A 14,499-nucleotide genomic window follows, 5' to 3' on the forward strand; every position below is an offset into this window, starting at 1 on the left:
CAGAGAGGAACGAAGCCCTGCCAGCATCTTAGCTTTGGCCCAGTGACATCTGTGTGGGACTTCTGGCCTGCAGAACCATACGTTGATAAATCTGTGTTGCTTTGAGCCACTGAGTTTGTGGAATTTGTTATGGCAGCAACAGGAGACACTACACCCCCCTCCGCAGCCTGGCTCTCACACAGCATCTCCACGACGCTCCCCCAGCAGCAACGCCTGCAGAGGTGGCCTGATGTTACCACCTTGCAGACTTGTCCTTCTCCTGTCAGACTCTGGCTCCTCGAGGTCAGGGCATAGGCTTAGGTGGGGTGGCAGCTGCCACGGTGTCAGCCCCCTGCCTAGCATGTGGATGCCCAGTTAGTTTTTACATAATAGAATGAACAAATGAAGTCCCCATAAAGATGGCAGAAACACAATGCCCAAAGTAAGCGTGCCCTTTCTCTTCTCTTTTCCCTCAGAGTGGGTATCATTATCCTCACTTTGCAATTAGAAGCTATTCCTTCACTACCATCAAGAAGGATGATAAAACTGCTGAAATGTTTCCTGTCCATAGCAAATAATATTCTTGTTACATAATCAATTTTAATCAGTTACATTTCAAGCCTTTCCTCAGAAGTGGCCCTTGGAAATTTAGGGGAGTAATAATAAATAAAAATGGATAAAGAGACACTTTTATCTGTAAATGGTTGCTGACAACCAAGGTATTTTTCTTAATAAGTTACATTTACACCAAACAGAACTTGGCTTATTCACGGAGACTGAGTCTATACTTGAATGTTTCTCTCCCAGGATGGAATTGTGATAGAGGGAAGAATACAATGGTGAAGAGAAGTTGTATTTAGACTTAGAAAGAGAAAAAAAAAAGAGATTTCCCTCCAAATCAAGGGGCATATTTATGTCCATCACTACTGAACAAATGTCATGGTGATAATAGCAAGATGGACAGTACAATTATGCACTAAAAGCCAGAGACATGAAGCTACAGTGTTCACATAATCCCTGTGAAAGCAGAAAGCAAGATTCAAACATTAGACACCATTGCTCCCCTGACTATGGAGGAATGAATTTCAGACTCCAGGATTAGAAATTTAAGAAGTCAAGACCAAAGGCAAACACATTTTAAATAGCTGAAACTGCACTAAAAATCACAACCCAGAGCAGAGCTAATGGACTGATTTCCAACCGAGGGCAGGATGATGGGTTTGTTTCTCCAGGGCTCTTGCTGGTCCTCAGCTTCCACGCACCCACTCAGTATGCTTTTCACTTAGCACTGCTTATTTTTCACAATGACTGTGAGCTGAAGGCCTCTGTAACAAATGTGCAAGTACTCAGCCATGGGGCACAGTCAGCTACAGAAATCTAGAGAAACTTTAGATAAAATCTGGCTGGGAGGGAGAAAGTGGCAGGAAAACAGAGGAAGAGACAAGCAGTGCAGCTGGCGCAGAGGCTCAGGAGACAGGACAGGCTGTGAGCGGGAGCTGGGCTCCAGCACAAATACTCCGAGCGCTGGTGCTCCTGCCACAGGCCGGTGCCCACCCTGGGGCTGCAGAGCTGTTCTTGGCAGATTTCTCAATTCTCTTGTCCAGATTAATTTATAACGACTAAGTAAAATAAAAATAGTGTAGGATCACATAGGTTCCCAAACCCAGGTCCTTTTTACTAGTGGCCCTACGAGGGGGTCAAAAATAAGAGAGGAGGATGACCGCAGAGCAATGGGAAGTCACTGAGAAGTTCTAAACTGAGGGGGGACCTGATTTCAAAAAGACCATGCTGGCCGCTGTGGAGTGTGGACGGTGGGACCAGTGGGGGAGGGCCAGCATGGAAGTGGGACAAGAGGTGACAGAGCCCTGTTGGGGCAGGGTGGTATGAATTTGCTGGGGCTGCCTCACAACATACCACAAGCAGAAATTGATTGTCTCCCAGTTCTGGAGGAAGAAATCCAAGGTCAAGGTGGGCAGGGCTGGTTCCTTCTGCGGGCTGTGAGGAAGACTCCGGTCCAGGCTTCTTCCCTCGCTTCCGGTGCCCCACTGCTGCCTCATTGGTGGTCGTGCTCTCCATAGTTTCAGACTGTCTTTCTCTGACGTGTCTGTGTTCAAACTTCCCCTTTTTTTGAGGACACATAACTATACTGGGTTAGGGCCTATCCTAACGACCTCATTTCAACTTGACTCCTCTCCAAGTCAGGTCACATTCTCAGGTGCTGAGGGTTAGGACTCCGTCACACCAATTTTTCAGGGACTCGACGCAATCCACAACAAGGGTCAGCAAACTTGTGTGGCTCATGGGCCACATCTGGCCCACCACCTGTTTTTTGTGGTCCGTGAGCTAGGAATGATGTTTACATTTTTTAAGGGTTGGGGAAAAAATCAGAACAATAGAACTTATGCTTCATGACAGTCATATGCGTGTATATGTCAGTGTCTGTGAACACAGCCCTCCTGGAACACAGCCCCCTGCCTCACCGACTGTCTCCAGGGCTGCTTCTGCCCACCTCACAGCTGTGCCTTCACAGGAGCTCGCCCGACACTGGCTCTTAAGCCTCAGCAGCGGGCAAGGCAAAGCTGATGCTGGCAGGAGGCGAGCACCAGAGCAGGGTGTCAGGTCAGGCAGGGCTGCCAAAAGGGAGATGCCAGCGGCTGCAGCGTCTAGGCCCCCTAAACTACTGTAAAGCCCACGACCTGCAAATGCCTATAGGGACCAACCAGGCGAGTAAGATGAACCTGAGTATGGACCCACATACGAAATAAAGACAATCTGGGCAGGGGAGGGAGGCGTGCCTTGCCTAAAAGTTCACTAAAGTCACTTTTTCTGAGAACACTTTGCTGGTGAAACAACACACAGCTGGAAACCAAAGTCAGGCCGACCTTCTGATTCACAACTCCCACTGACTTAGGAGGCTGATGGTGGAAGCCGGTGGGGAGAATGGTGGAGAGAGACGGAGCCGCATGTGGGTGAAAGCCCAGTCACCTGTCCACCTCTGGGTCCCACGACATCGGGACCCCGTCTTTCACCCTCAGCATTTGCCAGAGACCTCCTCTGAGTCCCTCTCTCCCCAGGCCCACTTCTGCCTCCGTTCCACCACAGGGCTAGTGGACTTGGCCCGCAGTGGCCTGGGTGAGCTGAGGGAGACAGACAGGAATGGAGGGGGCTGTGCCGGTGAGGTGAGCGCAGCAGGGCTGCAGGTGCTGGCATAAGGAAGGCCAGGCGAGGACCGCACCACCAGGCTGAACATAGGCTCAGACAAAGGGACCCAGAGGCCGTGCAGAGGTAAGTGGGCTGTCTCCCAGCAACGCTCAGCCTCTGCCTGCCTGCGTGTGCCTCTGCCCGGCTGGGCTGGAAACCAGGCTCCAGACTGACAGACCCCGTGGGCGCCGACACACATGCACAGCCCTGCTGCCGGGTCGCTCCAGGCTTCAGCCTGGTCTCATGGAATTCTTCTGAGGGTCCAGGAAGAGGGAGGTATGAGTGAACTAGAAGTGGAGGTGAGACGGAAGGAGAGGCCTTACCCCACTGCTGCCAACAGTGCTATGACGGGGATTACTTCAGCCGTAGCTCCGCCCTCAGCACCTGGAATAAGGACTGGTACATAGAAAGTGATGGACAGATGTGACAGGACGACTGAAATCACTTCTTTTCTAACGTGTGATTTCAGGTGTCCGGGAAGGCTGCAATGTGCTGTATTTCTATTTATCTTCCATGTGGGTTTGAGCCTTAATACTTTTCCCAGTTCAATGCTCTGAAAGCCCCCATCTCTCATCTTAAAACAGCCCCCCAAACTGCCACCACCTCCAGAGGCTTTCCTTGACCAGGGACCTCTGCTCTCGGAGGCAGCCGAGTGTGCTGGAAAGACCCAGACTTTGGAACCAACAGATCTGGTTAGTTATGAGATCTTGACCAAGTTTCTTAAAACTTTTCAGAGTCCTGGTTTCCTTACTTATGAAGCAGGGCTTCGTATCTGTCTTGTAGTGTCATGAGGATCAAATGAGACCATGCATGTGAGGTTTCTAGCACATGGTAGGTGTTTGTTGAGTAAATAAAGTTTTCATCCAAGGAGACATTGTGAAGAGCTGGGCTTACCAAATTATCAAATGCGTGAACAGAACATCCTAGAAGGGAAGCAAAAGCTAGTCATGTCCCCGTGAGTTCTCAGTCTACTGAATCACATTATTGACAATGAATTTCTACAGGAGGTAATAGCACCATATGCTACCAATTACAGCCCAGAGCTGTGCATTCTTAGGAATCGTGAACAGAAAATCTGAAAAAGCCATTTATGATGATTCTTAAGTAAGGCACAGTTGTGACCAACTTCCTGTGGACACTGAATTGCTTTCTATAAAATTATTTAGCTCTATTAAATTCTACATGCTGTACATGCTGAAAACACTAAAAGAACTTGGGGACTTTGAATGGAATTTCCCTAACCTTAGGAAGGAATACCACAAGTCAGAGATCATAACTGCCAGCTGTGGAATTAATGCTAAGCCATTTTAAGACCTGACAAGTATTTTGTTTGGCGAAAGCAGAACCATGTGTTTTGCAGGATCTCTGACATTTGGACTTCTGGTTCAGGGATAATCCTAGTTTCCTTTCATGCTATTATACAGAGACGAAACATAGGATTTACAGGTTAGACTGGAAATATACAAAGATGACTTTGAACTTGTTCACATCCCATGGTGTCATGTCACCACTTCATCATTTTCTGAAGGTTTGTTTTTACATTCATCACATAATTAGCTGAATTGATCAAAGTCAAGCCCTATCCTTTGTCAAGAAAACACAAACACACGCACAAATGCAAACACACACACATATACACGCATGCACAAAAACATAGGCGCACACAAACATGCACACAAACACACAAACTACACACACGCGCATGCACACACACACCCCACACACACAGATGCCCTCGCTCTCGTCTGGAAACAAGGGGGACAGTCACAGACGAGCAGCTCCCGTCAGCACATTCTGAGGCAACCCCGTTTGGTCAGTCCACACACCCAGAGGAAAGTGTCACTGCAAAGCCTTCAGGTATCAGGAAATTGAGACTATGGGTGAAGGGTGATGGTCATGTGATTCCGGTTCCTTCCTTGAGAGAAGCAGCCACTCACACTGTGAGGAGTGCTCGCAGGAATTCGCTCTGTCACTTCCAGGAAACAGGTCCCCTATCTGATGGGCACTGTGTCAAATGCCAAGAGGGTCGACCAAGGACAAACGGAGGACAAGTGCCAGGCGAGGGGCTCAACCCTGACATTCCTGGCAGGGCGGGCCATGAATTTGCAAGGAAGTCGTTACATGTAAGTCCCACACAAAAGCACAACTGGTACAACACTGACGTGTATGACAAATGAGTCCTTGTCTGCTGAAAACATGTCACATTGGAAGGTGTGTCGTCACTGTGCTGCTCAGTGCTGAGCACAGACCCATCTGTGTGGGCGGAGCACACGCACCACATTCTCCGAAATGCCCCTCCCTGCAATGGCGCGCTGCTCTGAGGGGAGAGGACCGGGTGTCAGTGGCAACTCCCAGGGAGCAATTCTGTGTCCGGGACCGTGAAGAGAATGAACAGAAAGGACTGTAGAGAGACGCCACGCAGAAGAGAAATGACAGGCTGCTTTGTGTGGAGCGACATCACAAGGTCCAACTGACACACTGCAAAACCAGGGCCGCAGTGCTCAGAGGGATCAAACAGAAACTCGGGCTCGGCTGGAGTCCCAGTGAGGGCACCATGGGACGCAGACAGGCTCTGAGGGAGCAGCTCTGGGGCGGCCTGTGTGCTTCAAAGTCTGTGGCCTTAAACGGGATTTTAAAATAGTGCCTCACATTAGGCTCAGAAGGCATCATCTCACTCCCAAAATCTAGAAGGCAGAGTTAATTTTTCTTTTTCTTTTAATGTATCTAAAAGAAAAAAAGCTGTCTGTTTCTACTGAACTGCTAATCATTCTCATGCAAAAACCAGAAAATCAATCTGCGGATTCTGCACAGTTCATTGACAATTGGTTTGAAGACAATTTACACTGAAACCTGTGGTGCTTGACAGTGATAAGACACAAGGAATAGACCAGTGGAACATTAATTTAAAAACTTGGCTTCAACCATTTATGCTTGGCTTCACAGTCCTTCTTTTGCTGGAAGTGGTCTAGTTGAGTGGTACATTAATGAAATTCAACATTCTCAAGCAACCAAAATATACAAGTTAATATACTATAAACGACACGGCGGTAAATCACAGGTTTTGTGAAGGTGACGGGGCATCCTTCATCGTGGCTTCTCGACCCAGGCAGATTTAGCAAAGCACCAACAAGATGGAAAGCTGGAGTGGCCCCGGCCCCTGCCCCGGAGAGCAACTCAGCGCATTTCTAATCCCACAGTGTTGCCGGCAGGCCCAATCCAGGGAGCTCGCTAAACAGCACAGTCCTACTCACTTTTCCCAGATGTTCTGAGTCCAAAAGTCTGCAATGGCTCCAAGCATATTCATTTTGGTTCTTATAATGGAAATTTTAAAACGTTTATAAAAGTAAAGAGATTACTATCAGCTTCAAGTCAGGGCCTGTGTTGTTTTACCTGTACCCCTCAGCCCCCTGCCCATGGTATTCTGAAGCAAATCCCACACATAATTGTTTTCTGTAAATATTTCAGTATTTACCTCTGAAAGATAAAGACACTTAAAAAACAGTAAAAGGCATCCAGATTAGAAAGGAAGAAGTACAATTACCTACGTTTTGTAAATGACATGGTCTTAAATATAGAAAACCTAAAAAATACACACACACACACACACACACACACACACAAAATTATTAGATCTAACAAGTTTGTTCAGCAAAGGAAAAGGATAACAGAGCAATGCAAAAAATTCCATTGTATTTCGAGGCACTGGCTCAAACAACCCTCCCGAGACTCAGCCCTACTTCCTCCTCCCTCACAAGGACAGGAGCCAGCACCTTGGTATACCTGAAGGATCATGACACCCCCACCCGCACCCCTAGTCAGACCATGAGGAACCCCACAGTTCTTAACTCCAGCTTCGTGATCACTACCGATTTTTGCTTTGCCCTTTGTAGGGAAGTGTGTTCATTATAAAAAGCATCTAAGCCAATCAAATTTTTCTCTGAAAACAGCTAAAATGATCCAGTCAGCAGTACCTTTCACCATGTAGGTGTCAGACACTGCATTCATGTTGCTGAAGTAAATTAAATAAGAAAGAGGAAAGCCAGGTGCAGTATGTGAAATCAATGAGGCAGGAAAGAAGCCCTCAGCTCTGTAAAACTGTTCCAAGAAGCAGTGCACACAGGCTAAGAGCCACAGAGGATGGTCCAGTGTGGACTCGGGAAGTACGAGCAGATGGCAGCCAGTTGGCAGGAAGCGCTCCGGGGGCTTAAGGAATCAGGAAATGCAATAGGAATGTTTTTAAAATGGTAACTGCATTTTTATTTTTTGCTTCCCTGATATTTTAATGTTGCTCATATGATCATAAAACAACAATAAACTCTTGTTTTGGAAAACTGGAAAAGGCCACGTGAAGGGGCTGGCGGTTCAGGCTGGAGGGCTGCGTGGGCCCAGTTGTGACATCTAGGCTGACTGTCGCCATCCTCGGCCATCCTAATACGTTCACAGAAGTGGTGGTGGAAGGAAAGGGCTGGGGAACTGCAAAACCACTTGAGTGGGACCTTGTATGTTTAATGGTGTCAAAAATATATATAAATGAAGCCAGTTTAAAATGGAGCTGGCATTGCCATCCCAGAGGAACCTCCTGGCACATCTCAGACCTCAAACCTTGATGTTAAAACAGGGCAAAGTGACCTCAGCACTGGGCCTAAGGCAGCATGCACGTGTCCCAAAGAACTGTTTGCAAAGGTAACAAGAAAGCAGATATTATGACTGCCAGACTGCAAGGTGAAAACATTGTGTAGAATTAGCATCACTGTGTCACGTTATCTGCACCAGTAGCAGTGCCTCCCTTCTGTTGATGTCACTGTCCCCCCTTCGCATAAATACCAATGCCTTTGTCTCCTGCTCAGATCACTACTTGGGCTTCTGCCTGAACCAGTGCGTCCCAGTAGCTATTCTTTGATCTCAAGCAAGTGCTCTTGCCTCTCACTTTGAAGGGCTTTATTTTTAGGTTAGTGATGGTTGACAGCAAACAAGTCTGGTGGCTCGCACTGTGGCTGCGGCTCTTAAAACGCCAGTGCTGGGTCCTCGCGCAGAGGCCCGCTTCACTGAGTCTGGGCTGGGGCCAGACATTATCTGGAAACTCCCAGGGGAGAGTTAGTGATTGAAGGGGACAGAGTTTCTGTTAGTAAAATGAAAAAGCTCTGGAGATGGAGGTGGTGATGGTGGTACAACAGTGTGAATGTGCTTCATCCACTGAATTGTGCGCCTAAAAATGGTACAATGGAAAATGTTATGTAAATGTCATCAAAATAAAACAAGAGCAGAGGAGCTGGTGTCTCTGCCTGCAGCCAGCAGGGAGCCTGGCCGAGATGTGCTCACCTGTGGTTTGTAAGCCCTGGGCTGAACCCTTCCCAGAGCTGCTTTCATCAGACCCTCCGAGAAACCCCACGAGAGCGCTCCTCTGATAAAGTCTCTTTCACAGTGAGGAAAATGAGGCTCAGACTTTAATTTGCCTGCAGTCTCATAGCTGGTAAGTAGCTAAACCAGGTTTCAGACCCAGCTCTAACTCCACTGTTACCATTCGCTAAGTGAGCTGCAATTCCATCGCCATTAAAACGGACCAGAGGACGCCAGTCAGCAAGCACCTTTCAGGGCGGTGGCTCTAATAAAGGCACAAGGTCTCCCCCGCCCCCGCCCTGCCCCCTTTTTATTAAACATACTGTGTTCGTCCAGAGCTTGGAACAGCTTCCAGTTGGGTTCCAGCCGGCAGAGCAGGGGTGGTTATCAGGCATTTCTGTGCAGCGGGCCAAGGTTGAGCTTCACTGAAAACTATGTGATACATTTGTAATAAATCCACTGAAAACACTGAGGCTCACACCAAAAGTGAGGAATCTGAAGATGACTGTTTGTAACAGCAAAGCCTGTCACCATAACGACAGCATACAAGCCGGCCGGTCCTGGGTCCAGATAGCGGGGAACAGGGGGACATGGGTCCTGGAGGGGAGGCACAGAAAAGGGCTTGAGGCAGCCCCCTTCCCAGCCTGCGTCCTCAGCAAGTGCCCTTTCCGCCGGCCTCCTTCCAGCCCCTCCAAATTCAGACCAGTTGCTGAGGTCTGGCTGGCAGAGCCCCTGGGGACTTCCAACCCTTCGGAGTTTTGGTGGAACAGCCCTCAGACTGGCTAAGGAGGGTTTTTTAATCTTTTTCAAGCCATGAATCTCTTTAACAGTTGGGGGAATGCCTGTGGACCCGTTCTCAGAATATTTTCTAATGCATAAAATATGTATGATTAAAAAGGAGACCGATTCCATTGAAGCACAGTGATCGAATATGTAAAATCTGGAGATCCAGTAACACAGCATGTGTTTCCGTATTCATGCATTGAGTCTGATGGCAGGGCTAACTGCTTCCACAGTTTTGAAGTAGCGAGGACTATAAGTCGCATTTCAAGAATAAGGGCAGCAATTGTCAAGTGATGTGAAAATCTCTGTAATTCCTATTGGAGACAAAGTCACAGGTTCTGCTAACACTACTGGGGTGGGTGTGCTGCCCGCATCATAACAGAAGGAAATGCTAATTTCAGTTAGAACCTAGGGAAAGTAAAGCTGTAACTCGGCCCATCCAAGTTCACAAGCCACTTGGTTTTCTGGGATCTCAGTCCCTCCAGTGAAGACCCCCTGGACTGGGGTTTTCCACATGCAGGGCAGCCTGGTGAAAGATTTTGTGTAGAATTAAATGGTAGGAGGATCACAGTATACATCACCTCATTAGATTTCTTTATTATGAAATCAACTTTCTGGAGTAGTCAGTAAATATTTTTCAAAGTCAGGAAAGAGTTTCAAACTTGGGGGAAAGGAGAAGTCTGATTAACCACAGAAGGCTGTGAGGAGGCCTAAGCAGAAACCGAAGCTAGGTGAGAAGCTGTGTATCTCTGCAATGAATACTGAAGGAGGGATTTAAAAGCACTGTTGGTAAACGGTTGGGCTTCTGGTGAAGCAACCTCATGGACTTTCCAGTAGTCTGTCCCCTGCTGCTCTAAGTGACCTGAGTTAAGTGATCAGGCACAACTCCTCAGTTCACCTGGCCAGGGAATGGTAGCTTGCACAGAAGTGGTCAGGTGAGCTGCCCTCCATGGCTCCCCCCCAGGGTATAAGGAAAGCGGGCCTCAGGCCGAATCCAGATATATACAGGCATTTCTTAGACATTTATTAGCAGAGCAAGTACAAAACAGCTCAGACAACCAGTTCTGGAAGCTCAAAGAAGTCCCACCGCTCTTTCAGACACCACGAATGCAGCATTCCTGAGATGCTAGGGCCCAAGGGGCCCAACCTGGAGGTCACAGGCTGAAGCCTCCAAATTCTCAGACCTTGCTCTTGCCTAAGCTGTTTTAGCCAATTCATACATGAGTGCCTTTAATTGTACCAACAGGAGCCCATCTGGGGCATTTATCATGCTAAATAACAAGACACAACTTTTACCAGTCAAAGCCCCTTTACAATAGCCAGTATGCTCACCAGAAAAGCCTCAAGTGTTGAAGGAGACACGGGTGGCAGCAGGACCACGAGAGCCATCATGATAGAATGCTCGCTGACCACTCACTCTGCCCCAACATTTTACTATGAAAACGTTCAGACATACAGCAAACTTGACAGAAGTGTACAATGACACCCATATATGCGTACATCTCCACTGATAGCTCTGTTTCAGCGTGTATCAGAATCACCGCCAGGACCTGTTCAAACACGTGTGGGCTTCATGCTCATAGTTTCTGATTCCAGGATCTGGCCTGAAAATGTGCATTTCAAACAAGTTTCTAGGTGGTGCTGATGTTGCTGGTTCCTGTACCTCACTTTAAAAAACCACAGACCTCGGTTCTACCATTAGTATTTTGCTATATTTACCTTACCACATATCTATCCACCCATCAATCTATCCATCATCCATCCATCCATCCTTCTTTCCATCCATCCATCCATCCGCTCATCCATCCTTCCTTCCTTCCTTCCTTCCTTCCTTCCTTCCTTCCTTCCTTCCTTCCTTCCTTTCCTTCCTTCCATCCTTCCATCTATCCATCATCCATCCATCCATCCATCCATCCATCCATCCATCATCCATCAACCATCCATCTGTCCTTCTGTGTGGCTAGCAGCTACTGTATTGGACATCATAGATATAGAAGTAACCATTAACTAGGACCCTGTGGCTGAGAGGGGAAAGAGTTCAGGATAATAACAGTAATAATAACAATAATATGTTACAGCAGGTTTGGGTTTGCAAAGACTTCCACAGACATTATCTCATGCAGCCCTGTAGCAGCACTGAGATAATTATTTTCACCACCATCGTTCCACAATGAGAAAATGAAGGCTCCTCACGGTGCAAGTGGCTTGCCCAGCAACACTCAGTGAGGAGGTGGTACAGCAGCCTGGCCTGGCCCCCATAAGGCATGTCATCCCACACAACCTCCCACGAAGCAGAGACCCTACAATCTAGGCATCATGAGGAACATGAAAGCAAGTGGTTGCCTCCTCAGTCCTTCTGGACAGTGACTAGCAGAGAATTTCCCAGATGGGATTATTTAACAAGAAGATGCCTAGGCCCTAAACCCTGACAATCTTTTCAGTAAGGCTGAGGTGGGAACGTAAGGATTTTATCCAGAGCCCCAGGACATGCGGATACAGGTGGCCCTATGGCCCACGAGTCCCCACAGATGGTCTGGAAGAACATGCAGGCCCTTAAGTAAGAGTCCTGCTCACAAGCCGAAGTCACGTCAGAAAGTTGTTTGCACTCAGGCAGTCCCAGGGGGTGGCCTGGTCATACAGTGGGGTACCGAGCTGCAGAGGATTTAGTGACATGGGGGTTGTTCTAGACGCATGAACAAGGAGGTGATTAGACTTGGGCATTTTTTCTGTAGTATGTTATACTTCAATGAAAAGTTTTCAAAAAGAAGCCTCTGTCCACCAAACAAATGTCATTCCACATCTACACATATTTATATGTATCCTCATAAAATGAATGAAAAACACCAAAATATTCGCAGTGGTAATCACAGCCTAACTGGGTTATAATTTAAAATTCTCTTCTTTTACCTTGGTGTTTTTTCCGCATTTCGTACAACTAATGTGTGTTATATTAATAAGTAAATAACTAATCATAAGGAGAGGTCTTGAAAGTTAAGTCCAACTAGTAATCGCTTCATTCGCTACATGAGGTCTTGAGAGATGACATTTGGCAGATTTCCCACTTGGGGTACACATGAACCCCATTCGTGCTCAGTACTCTAGCACGACCGCTGTGAATGGGGAAGTTGGGTCGGGGAGCGCCTTCAGGGAGCTCTGTCCCCTGGCACTGACCAGAAGGCAGGCACTTTGCTGTGAGGGAGGCACCGAGGCTCCACGTGGAGCCTGCAGGGGCCACAGGTAAGTAAGCGAGTGGGAGCCACCTCCAGTTTATCTGACATGAAAACCCACGGGTGCCGAAAGCACATCTGAAACCTGAGAGGTGATGCGAGCAAAGTGTTGATTAATGAAGAGCTGGATCTGCTTGCAGACCCGTTTTCTCTGTTTAGGTGGACAGAGCTAAGGTTCACAGATGGGCAAGCTGAGGGAACATCCAGGTGTGTGGTGGGGGCAGGGGTGGGGGTGTGTTGTCTAGAAAATGAAAGCATCTCTTAAAGGCCAAAAGAAAGTATGTTTTAGGGTGGCTCTGGCTTCTGGCGAGTGCCTAATACACACACCTTGGGGGGGTCAGCCTGGCCTGGTGGGTGAGCCCCCGGGGCCCCACTGCGAGCAAGGGGCTGCATTGCCAAAGGTTCCTAGTGAAGCCATGCCCCAGGGCGACAGCCGGGCCCTGCGCTCTGTGTCCCTGTGCCCCACGGAGGAGTCGGCCTGGCCAGTCTCCTCGCCTGAAAAAAAGGGAAGCACAGTGGTCCTGCGTGGCGAGGTTTTGTGGGCGTGACACCTGCTCAGAGAAAACTCCATGCTGTACTTAACGGTTCTGCGGCTGCCGCTGAAAGCTGTTACCGGTGAACAAATGAATAAAACAGAGATGTGTAAGCACAGTGGGCAGGGGAGAGTGTGAGCCAGCAGCCCACACCTGGGGTCTGTCCCCGCAGTTTCCCGCCTCCATCTCCTCTGAGGCTCCCAATGAAACCTGGCTCAGTAGCCTGCAGAGCTGCCCAATAGGCTCTCGCACCCACCCTCAGTCTAGCTTTGCTCTGTTTCGTGCCCCCTCCTCTTTGGCAGGATTCACCTGCAGGTTAGAATGAAAATGGGCAAAGGGTTCATGCTCCCAGGCCGCATCGCCCCCCCCCCCCCCGCCCCCGGGCAGGGCAGGCAGTGGGGGGGAGGCAACAGAGCTGGGTGCAGAGGATGGGGAACCCCCACACTCCTCCCACAGCCAGGAGCTGGCGAAGCCCAGCCCACCTGCACCCCACGTGGTGCCAAGGCCTGGAATTAGCTCAGGACAAAACAAGCCTGAGAACAGGAGAGAACTGTGTGAGAAGAACTAAGCCATGTCCATCGCTGTGTAATTGCCAGAAAGAGTCTAGGTTTGCTGATGAAAAAAACCAAACCCTTCCACCATGCAGAGAGGGAGGCTGCATTTCGTTTAACAGCAGGATACAAAAATAAGCCTTAAAGAAGAAAAAAGACTCTCCAAAGCGTTAATGAGATCAAACAGCACCTCCAAGGGAGGCCTTCCTCCTACACTGTCAGGAGGATGTGGCCGAGATTCAGCCTGTGGGACGCCAGCAGGGGACAGGAGGCTTAAAATGCCACACATTTCTGACATTCAAATTTTAGAAATTAATCATTTTTTCTTTGTTTAAGGAAATACTTTTGTTATGGGTTACTGTGTCCCCACAGGACCTCAGAATGTGACTAACTAGGAAACAGGGTCGTTACCGAGGTGACAAAGAGGTCATTAGGATAGATCCTTATTCCAGTATGACTGGTGCCCTTACAAAGGGGACATTTGGACACAGACATGCAGACGTGGAGAATGTCCCGTCAAGATGAAGGCAGAGATGGGATGATGACAAGCCAAGGAACATGGAAGCCGCCCGCAGACCACCAGAAGCTGGGCGGAGGCTGGCAAGGCTCCCTCGCAGACTCAGGGAGAACCAGCAGCCGAGACCTGGACCTCAGATGTCCAGCCTCCAGACCTGGGAGACGACACACTTCTGTTGTTTAAGCCACCCCGTCCGCGATGATGCCATTTTGTTACTGCAGCCCTAGGAAACTAACACAACCTTACAATTTTTTTCTTAATTGTAGTGGTAACATATGCCCATGGTAAAACACTTCAGATAATGAACAAGGTACAAGGAAGGAAAATCGATGTCTACAGGGACCCTAGCAGCAGAGATTTGTCCCGTCTTC

Source organism: Rhinolophus sinicus, linkage group LG04, assembly GCF_036562045.2.
Source record: "Rhinolophus sinicus isolate RSC01 linkage group LG04, ASM3656204v1, whole genome shotgun sequence".
Lineage (NCBI taxonomy): Eukaryota > Metazoa > Chordata > Mammalia > Chiroptera > Rhinolophidae > Rhinolophus > Rhinolophus sinicus.